This window comes from Phyllobates terribilis, unplaced genomic scaffold (assembly GCF_046119375.1).
Source record: "Phyllobates terribilis strain yellow unplaced genomic scaffold, ASM4611937v1 Scaffold_9__5_contigs__length_417890890, whole genome shotgun sequence".
NCBI classification, from domain to species: domain Eukaryota; kingdom Metazoa; phylum Chordata; class Amphibia; order Anura; family Dendrobatidae; genus Phyllobates; species Phyllobates terribilis.
In genome coordinates this window covers 149810234-149819626 of record NW_027362769.1, presented here as the reverse complement: position 1 = coordinate 149819626, position 9393 = coordinate 149810234, and positions in this window count along the sequence as shown.

Genomic DNA, 9393 nt, shown 5'->3' with positions numbered 1-9393 from the left:
CGCAAGGAGGAACAGGAGGAGCACTGCCAGAGCCTTGCAAAATGACCTCCAGCCGGCCACAAATGTGCATATGTCTGCACAAACGGTTAGAAACCGACTCCATGAGGGTGGTATGAGGGCCCAACGTCCACAGATGAGGGTTGTGCTCACAGCCCAATACCGTGCCGGAAACTTGGCATTTGCCACAGAACACCAGGATTGGCAAAGTCGCCACTGGTGCCCTGTGCTCTTCACAGATGAAAGCAAGTTCACACTGAGCACATGTGACAGACGTGACAGAGTCTGGAGACGCCGTGGAGAGCAATCTGCTGCCTGCAACATCCTTCAGCATGACCGGTTTGGCAGTGAGTCAGTAATGGTGTGGGGTGGCATTTCTTTGGAGGGCCGCACAGCCCTCCATGTGCTCGCCAGAGGTAGCCTGACTGCCATTAGGTACCGAGATGAGATCCTCAGACCCCTTGTGAGACCCTATGCTGGTGCAGTTGGCCCTGGGTTCCTCCTAATGCAGGACAATGCCAGACCTCATGTGGCTGGAGTGTGTCAGCAGTTCCTGCAAGATGAAGGCATTGAAGCTATGGACTGGCCAGCCCGTTCCCCAGACCTGAATCCGATTGAGCACATCTGGGACATAATGTCTCGCTCCATCCTCCAACGTCACGTTGCACCACAGACTGTCCAGGAGTTGGCGGATGCTTTAGTCCAGGTCTGGGAGGAGATCCCACAGGAGACCATCCGCAACCTCATCAGGAGCATGCCCAGGCATTGTAGGGAGGTCATACAGGCACGTGGAGGCCACACACAATACTGAGACTCATTTTGACTTGTTTTAAGGACATTACATCAAAGTTGGATCAGCCTGTAGTGTGTTTTTCCACTTTAATTTTGGGGGTGACTCCAAATCCAGGCTTCCATTGGTTAATAAATTTGATTTCCATTGATGATTTGTGTTTGATTTTGTTGTCAGCACATTCAACTTTGTACAGAACAAAGTATTCAATGAGAATATTTCATTCATTCAGATCTAGGATGTGTTATTTGAGTGCTTCCTTTATTTTTTGAGCAGTGTAGATAGGGGAAAGCTTGCAATCTTGGTACAAATCTTGTAAAGGGGTTGTCCACTTCTGGGGAATTGTTTTTACTTATATGCATGTGTTTGGGGCTAAAAATCGTATTTGCAACGGACATCACCGCTCTTCACAGTCGCTGGGTACTGACGTCACCGCTCTTCACAGTCGCCGGGTACTGACGTCACCGTTCATCAGGGTCGCAGGTTCACTCTGCACTCAGCGAGACCTGGTGGTGACTGCGAATAACAATACTGCTCAATTCACAGTCGCGTGGCCAGATGGAGTCGAGAAGACCCTCTTTTGGCGTCCGTCTAACTAAAGGAACCCTATGGAAACATTTATTGTTATCCTCAAGAGTTTTCCCGGTGTACAAGCTAATCATTTAAAAATGAATGTGAATGGAGCCTAACACAGCTCTGAGATCGGAGAGAACTGCAAACACAGATACGCATTGTTAGGCCATGGCCCCACTATCAGTATTTGGTCAGTATTCGGTCAGTATTTTTTCTCTGGAGTGGGAGCCAAAACCAGGAGTGGGTGATAAATGCAGAATTGGTGACTTGTTTCTATTATACCTTTTCTCTGACTACTCCTCACCTGGTTTTGGCTCCCACTCCTGAGAAAAAATACTGATCGAATACTGACAAAGGCCCCGGCCCCACTATCACTATTCGGTCAGTATTTTTTCTCAGGAGTGGGAGCCAAAACCAGGTGAGGAGCAATTAGAGAAAAGGTATAATAGAAACAAGTCACCAATTCTGCATTTATCACCCACTCTTTGTTTTGGCTCCCACTCATGAGAAAAATTACTGACAGCATACTGACCAAATACTGATAGTGAAGCCGTGGCCAAATACTGATAGTGGGGAATTGGCCGTACCTGAAAAACCGGTACCGGAGATATCTGTGTCCCGTGTGTTCGTGTGACTATGTGTGTCACACATACCGGCGCCTGGGAATCAGTGTACATTTACCACTGTTCCCAAGCGCCAGGTGCTGAACGCTGCCCTCATCATTGTTCCTTGCTCATGCTGCGATCAGCTCGAGCAAGAGATAATGTTGGGAGTAGTAGTGTCTGCTACCGCAGTGTCCCTGTGTAAGAATAAGATTAAAAGAATAAAATCCTTATACTCACCTGTCCTAAGTGTCCCCTGCTGTAATCCTCTGACCGCTGACGCCGAGGAGAATGACTCCTGCAGTGAGCGGGCGTCGGAGCCGCGCTCAATGAGTGACAGGACACAGCTCCTGAGCTCAACTCCGGGGCCCGCTCACTGGAGTGGATAATTTTTCCCGGATCCTCGGTGTCTGCAGTCAGAGGATTACGGTGGGGGACATCTCCGGACAGGTGAGTATAAGGATTTTATTATGTTATTCTTATTTTTACACATGGACACTGCGGGAGCAGAATACTACTCTCAACATTGTCTCTTGCTTGTGCTGATCACAGTGCGAGCAATGAACAATGATGAGGGCAGCGTTCAGCACCCGGCGCTTGGGAACAGTGCTAACTGTAGCACTGATTCCCAGGCGCCGATACGTGTCACACTGATGACACGGATGTCATCCGTGTGTGTTCAGCGTGAGATACTTTTGCAGACCGTGCATCCGCAAAAAAGGGCACGTCAGCGTGTGGAGCACACGGACACACGGTCCGTGGGAACACACTTACATATGCGCAGACCCATAAATTTGAATGGGTCTGCGTGTGTCAGTGTCTCCAGTACGTGTGGAAACTGTCACCACTCATACCGGAGATACTGAAATGTGAAAGAGCCCCTTTAGCCTCATTTTCTTAAAGGGGTTGTCCTGCAATTCAATATTTCTCTGTTAGATCATACAAAAGATTACAATTTTTCCTTAGGAATCATGCAAATTTTTTTCTTTTGAATCATGGGAATACCTCTTAGGCTTTGTTCACACGTTGCGTTTTTGCAGCATTTTTTTGCTGCATTTTTTTATGGAAATTTTCAGCTGTGTTTTACCGTACCAGCAAAGTCTATGAGATTTCAGAAATCTCATGCACACAGCTTGTTTTTTTTTGTCCTTAGTAGTTTGTCAAATACCTTGCTTTTTGCAAAATGCAGAATGTCACTTCTTTTATCGGTTTTGCAGCGTTTTTCACCCATTGAAAGCAATAGGTAGTGTAAAAACTCTTTTGGTGCCAAAACCTGAGGAAGTTGAATCAAGTTATTTTTTATGCACTAAACTTTGTCACCATGCACAAGAGACAAATGTACCCTGAAAAAATCGCAGTAAAGCCACAGCCCCACTATCTATATTTGTTCAGTATTCTGGCAGTATTTCTTCACAGGAATGGGACCCAAAACCAGGTGAGGAATAATCAGAGAAAAGGTATAATAGAAACAAGTCACCAATTCTGCATTTATCACCCACTGCTGGTTTTGGCTCCCACTCCTGAGATAAAATACTGACCGAATACTGATAGTGGGGCCGTGGCCTAAAAAAAACACAGCAAAAATGCAGCAAAACTCATCAGAACCTGCTTTTTTGAGGTTGTTTTTTTACTGCCAAGAGCACAGGTTTTGCCTGCAGAAAAAAAAAACTCAGCAAAAACGCAACGTGTGAACATAGCCCTATTCTAATAATCATGTATAGTCTGACTGTGTACTTTTTCTTTTTTGTGTGCAGTGATACAGTAACAATGCATAGCACTTACGCTGTGACATGCCACGGGACTATGATTAGTAATAATGACGCCGAGCTGCAAAGGTCACACACATATTGACGTGTAACAGCGGAGAACTCGATATCCTGGGGTTGTGATATAATAGGTGTTTGCTAATTGTCCAGTGCTGCTGCTCATAAGAGTGGAGTTCATTTTCTAAAGGAAGCCATGCACGTTAGGATGCGGTTGCATCATGTTAAAGGAGTTGTCCGGTATTCAAAATTAAGAACTTGGCACTCAAATATATTGTGAAGTGAGATGTCTTTCATATATTTTCATGCAATCCAATTAATATGTTACATGTTGGTCATAAACGCTGACCTTCTTCAGACATAAAGAAGAATAACGTAATTGATAGAGAGTGAGAGGGCGCTGCAAGTAAGGCGGCCACGCTGGTGCCGCGATGAGGAAGAGCTCTTTCCTCATGGAGGTGCGACCACCTTACTTGCAGCGTAACTTTGCTAATGCCAAATATATGTTGTTGTTTTTTTAAAATTTCTTCATTTTTTATGAGGGAGTTCAAATGTTATGTTTGTTTGTATTTTTTTTTAATCCTTTCTTTTTTTATAATTGTCCTTATTTTTTTTTTTACTTTTTTTTAGTTTTAAGGGGACATGAAACGGAGATCATCCAGCATGTACCGGGTATGGGAGGGCTCAGTTTCTGAGCCTGCACCATAGCCCCACACCCAGGGTGTGACGTTCATCTACGGTGGATGTGGTGAAACTGTTAGGGCTCTTTCACACGTCCTGATATTTCCAGGACCGGAGATATCCGTGTGCACCTGTGTGGCAGCCATGTGCCGCATCAGGATCACACATACCAGCACCTGGGAATCAGCGCTACAGTTAGTGCTGTTCCCAAGCGCCGGGTACTGAACGCTGCCCTCATCAGTATCGCCTGCTGTGATCAGCACCAGCAGGGGATAATGATGAGAGTAGTATTCTGCTCCCACAGTGTCCACCTGTAAAAATAAGAATAAAATAAAAAAATCCTTATACTCACCTGTCCTAAGTGTCCTCCGCTGTAATCCATCTGACTGCTGACGCTAGAAAGAATGACTCCTGCAGCGAGCGGGCCCCTGCTCTGTGCTGAGCTCAGTGAGTGACAGGACACTGCTCGCTGAGCACAGCTCTGGTGCCCGCTCGCTGAAGGAGTCATTCTCACTGGCTCCTCTTCTGACAATTAGAATAGGTGAGTATATGGATTTTTTAATTTTATTCTTATTTTTACAGGTGGAGACATCAGGAGCAGATTGCTACTCTCATCATGGTCCCCTGCTGGTGCTGATTGCAGCTCCGGCAGGGGCTATGATGAGGGCAGCGTTCAGCACCCGGCATGTGAGAACAGCGCTGTTTCCCAAGCGCCAGTACGTGTCCCACGCATGGCATCCGTGTGCGGTACGTGTTTACACGGACCCATTGACCCATTCCACGGTCCGTGGAAACACATGTGTGCAGTCCCATTCATTTGAATGGGTCTACTTGTGTCAGTGTCTCCAGTATGTGTGGAAACTGTCACCACACATCCCGGACACACTAATGTGTGAAAGAGCCCTTAGACTTATATATAGAGAGTTCTACCCCCCGGGATAGCAGATTAGTGGGGGTCCCACACACTCCACCCCCACTGATCAACTGTTTGTAGCATTTGCAGCAGCACGAACTCTCGAGCCGGGACACCGCTGCTCTGCACATTGTGGAGTGGCGGTTCTTAGGAGCTGCAGATCTGCCCCCCTTCTCTTTAATAGGGGCTGAACTGCAGTGCCAAAGAACCGCTGTGGTGTCCCCTGCTTGCTGCTTACTTCCAACCACCGCGGGACCTGCAAACAGCTGGCGCCCAACCAATCTGCTGTTGATGACTTATCGTAAGGCCTTAAGCAGAAGTCTATTCTTTACATACCGGTTCTGTCCTTGTTTTTCATTGATAGAACACAATCCAAAATAGTCTATGGTGTTTATTCACATGTCAGTGTTTGTCACAGATAAAATACGTACGCACTCGATATTGTTCAAAAATGTTGTGACTTTTGGCATTTTCATGCCAATTTCACCCAGCTCCCCCAAAATGGGCAGAGTTGGTGGTGGAATGGTGGTATGACGCCACAGCTCATCTAATTTATGACAAGCTGTGAACTACCTTATGCCACATCTCTTACTCCAGTCCCTGACTGGAGTAAGATTTGTGGCAATGCCTCTTAATGAACCAGGCTTCTCTGACTTCAGTACGCCACATCAAGACCGGTGTGATCATAAAATGAAAAAATAACAGAGATCTCCAATTTTCATCGATCAAAATCATCCATACAGGTCAATGGGTCCATAAAATTTACGGCCAGCACACAGATGCAGAGCAATGTGGGACAAACTTATTACATTTTTTATTTAATATACAAAAAGAAGTACAGTGCTTAAAAAGGGTTACAAAAGGTGAAATAACAAAAAGATATACATAAAACAAACAGTCAAATGAAAAGGATAAATAAAAAAACCTTACACAATTGGATCGTGAGACTTCTTTGTGGGGAAGACGCCGCGCAAAAAGGTTGTGGTAGAGAACGACCATACGCATGTGGTTCTTCTGGATCTGACCTAGATATTCGGTAGATGAAATATTAAAAAGACTCACTAGTCCCCAAACTTCTCCCTCCGCTGAGATAAGAGGTGGACGGCTGATTAGATTCGATTCTAATCCAGTTTTAGCCCTCGTTTCGGCTGTGGGACATATTTTCCTCCTAGAGAAGCAATATAGTCATCATCTTACCGAACATCCTTCAAGCATTCTAATCATACCACACATGAATATGATATATCCATAATTCAGGGAGATATTGTGCTCCCGTGGGTTGCCAGCTACCAAAAGTTTTGCAATTTTACCCACAGTAAAACTAGAATTATAATACAAAATAAACCTTAAAATATAGGTTTACCTTGTCCTGACTATGCACTTCAGACGGAGCAGTTGCCCAAGATGAAAGAATTGATGCCCCTACATTTAACACCTGAGTGCCAGTGGAGGCATACAGGGACACATCTTCTGGCCGTTTTTGCGGCGTTTTTGAAGCTTTTTTGTGAATAAAACGAACTTTATTAAACATGTACTGTGGAAAAAGCATGTATATAATCCACACTCAAAAAATGCTGCAAAAACGCTGAAATACAGCTGTTTTGAATACAGATCTTTCCTACTAAGAGAGCCGGTTTTGGCTGCAGAAAAAAAAGCAGCAAAAATGCTGCATGTGAATATAGCCTTGTAGTTTTTTGTAGAGGTTTGTAGACCATCATAGTTTTTTTATATAGAGGTCTGCACACTTTTATAGTTTTCTGTAGAGCTCTGTAGACCTTTATAGTGTTCTGTAGAGGTCTATAGTCCTTTATAGTTTTCTGTCGAGGTCTGTAGACCTTTACAGTTTTCTGTCGTTGTCTGTAGACCATTATAGTTTCATGTAGAGGTCTGTAGACCTTTATAATTTTCAGTAGAGGTCTATTGACCTTTATAATTTTTTTGTCGAGGTCAGTAAACCTTTATAGTGTTCTGTAGAGGTCTATATACCATTATAGTTTCCTGTAGAGGTCTGTAGATCTTTATAGTGTTCTGTAGGGGTCTATAGACCTTTATAGTTTTATGTAGAGGTCTATATACCATTATAGTTTTTTTGGCGAGGTCTGTAGACCTTTATAGTGTTCTGTAGAGGTCTATAGACCATTATAGTTTCCTGCAGAGGTCTGCAGACCTTTATAGTGTTCTGTAGAGGTCTATAGCCCATTATAGTTTCCTGTAGAGGTCTGTAGACCTTTATAATTTTCTGTAGAGGTCTGTAGACATTTATAGTTTTCTGTCGAGGTCTGTAGACCATTATAGTTTCATGTAGAGGTCTGTAGACCTTTATAATTTTCAGTAGAGGTCTATTGACCTTTATAGTTTTTTTGTCGAGGTCAGTAGACCTTTATAGTGTTCTGTTCAAGGGCTCCTGACCAGGAAGCTCCCACTTGCTCTCAGACGTGATATTTCTATCACTGTGGCGACCAGACCCCTGGGGTGCTACATAAACCTTTATAGTGTTCTGTAGAGGTCTGTAGACCTTTATAGTTTTCTGTGGGGGTTTGTAGACAATTATAGTTTCTTGTAGAGGTCTGTAAACCTTTATAGTTTTCTGTAGATGTCTATAGACCATTATAGTTTCCTGTAGAGGTCTATAGACCTTTAAAGTTTCCTGTAGAGGTCTGTTGACCTTTATAGTGTTCTGTAGAGGTCTGTAAACCTTTATAATTTTTCGTAGAGGTCTATTGACCTTTATAGTTTTTTTGTCGAGGTCAGTAGACCTTTATAGTGTTCTGTAGAGGTCTATAGACCATTATAGTTTCCTGTAGAGGTCTGTAGACCTTTTTAGTGTTCTGTAGAGGTCTATAGACCTTTAAATTTTTCTGTAGACCTGTATAGTTTTCTGTGGAGGTCTACAGACCTTTAAAGTTTTCTGTGGAGGTCTGTAGATCATTATAGTTTCCTGTAGAGGTCTGTAGATCTTTATAGTGTTTTGTAAAGGTCTGTAGACCATTATAGTTTCCTGTAGAGGTCTGTAGACCTTAAAGTGTTCTGTAGAGGTCTATAGACCATTATAGTTTCCTGTAGAGGTATGTAAACCTTTATAGTGTTCTGTAGAGGTCTGTAGACCTTTATAGTTTTCTGTGGAGGTTTGTAGACCATTATAGTTTCCTGTAGATCTTTATAGTGTTTTGTAGAGGTCTGTAGACCATTATAGTTTCCTGTAGAGGTCTGTAGACCTTAAAGTGTTCTGTAGAGGTCTATAGACCATTATAGTTTCCTGTAGAGGTATGCAAATGACGCACCCCCTGGGCCGTGTGTGCACGTGTGTGGGTTACCAGGAGCCGGGTCTCTGGGGGTTGTAGTCTCCGTGGCGGCGACCCGGTATCGTGGCTCAGGGTGGTCAAACCAGTGGCAGTCTTTTATATGTTTTAGGTTAATGTCCGACTACGCCACCCGTGGATTGCGGTCAGGGTGTACCGCTGCTGCAAGGCAGACCGCTGAGGCTGGTGTGTGCGCAGCAGAGTATGGGACAACTCCCCACGGGAGGAGTATAGCCTCAGGGCAGTGAGTGTGGATGATGGGAGTAATGGTGCACGGGTGTAGCAGGAACGACTGAGAGTCTTTGCAGTGCAGTTTAGGGTCTTTACTGATGATGATAAGGTAGACCCTCCCGGGAGTACTGGCTAGCATAAGAGGCCTGGTCAGTCTGTGAACAAACAGGAGTTCCCCTGACCAGGTGGAGTTGTAGGCCTCCCTGTCTGTCTGCACTCTTCCTGGCTACCTTGCTGTAAGCGAGTGGAAGTAGCCCACGTCCCTGAGCGTACCGTGTAGTGCTCACCCGTATGGCTGGTGACTCGGGGCCTTCTGGTAGCCTCCGCTCCTCGATGGCGGTGCTGGTCCCTTGCTCGTGACTGAGCCTCCGGGCTTCTATGGCCAGAGGACCTGGAATCCCCTGCCGGCTGGTTTCTGCTGCTGGAGTAGAGATCCTCACAGCCTCGGACTCTGTTGTCCGGTCGTAGTGTCTTCATCCAGGACGAGCTATTTCTGCTTCCAGTCCCTGGCACTCAGCTCCTGCTCCTACAGAGCTCCTAGCTG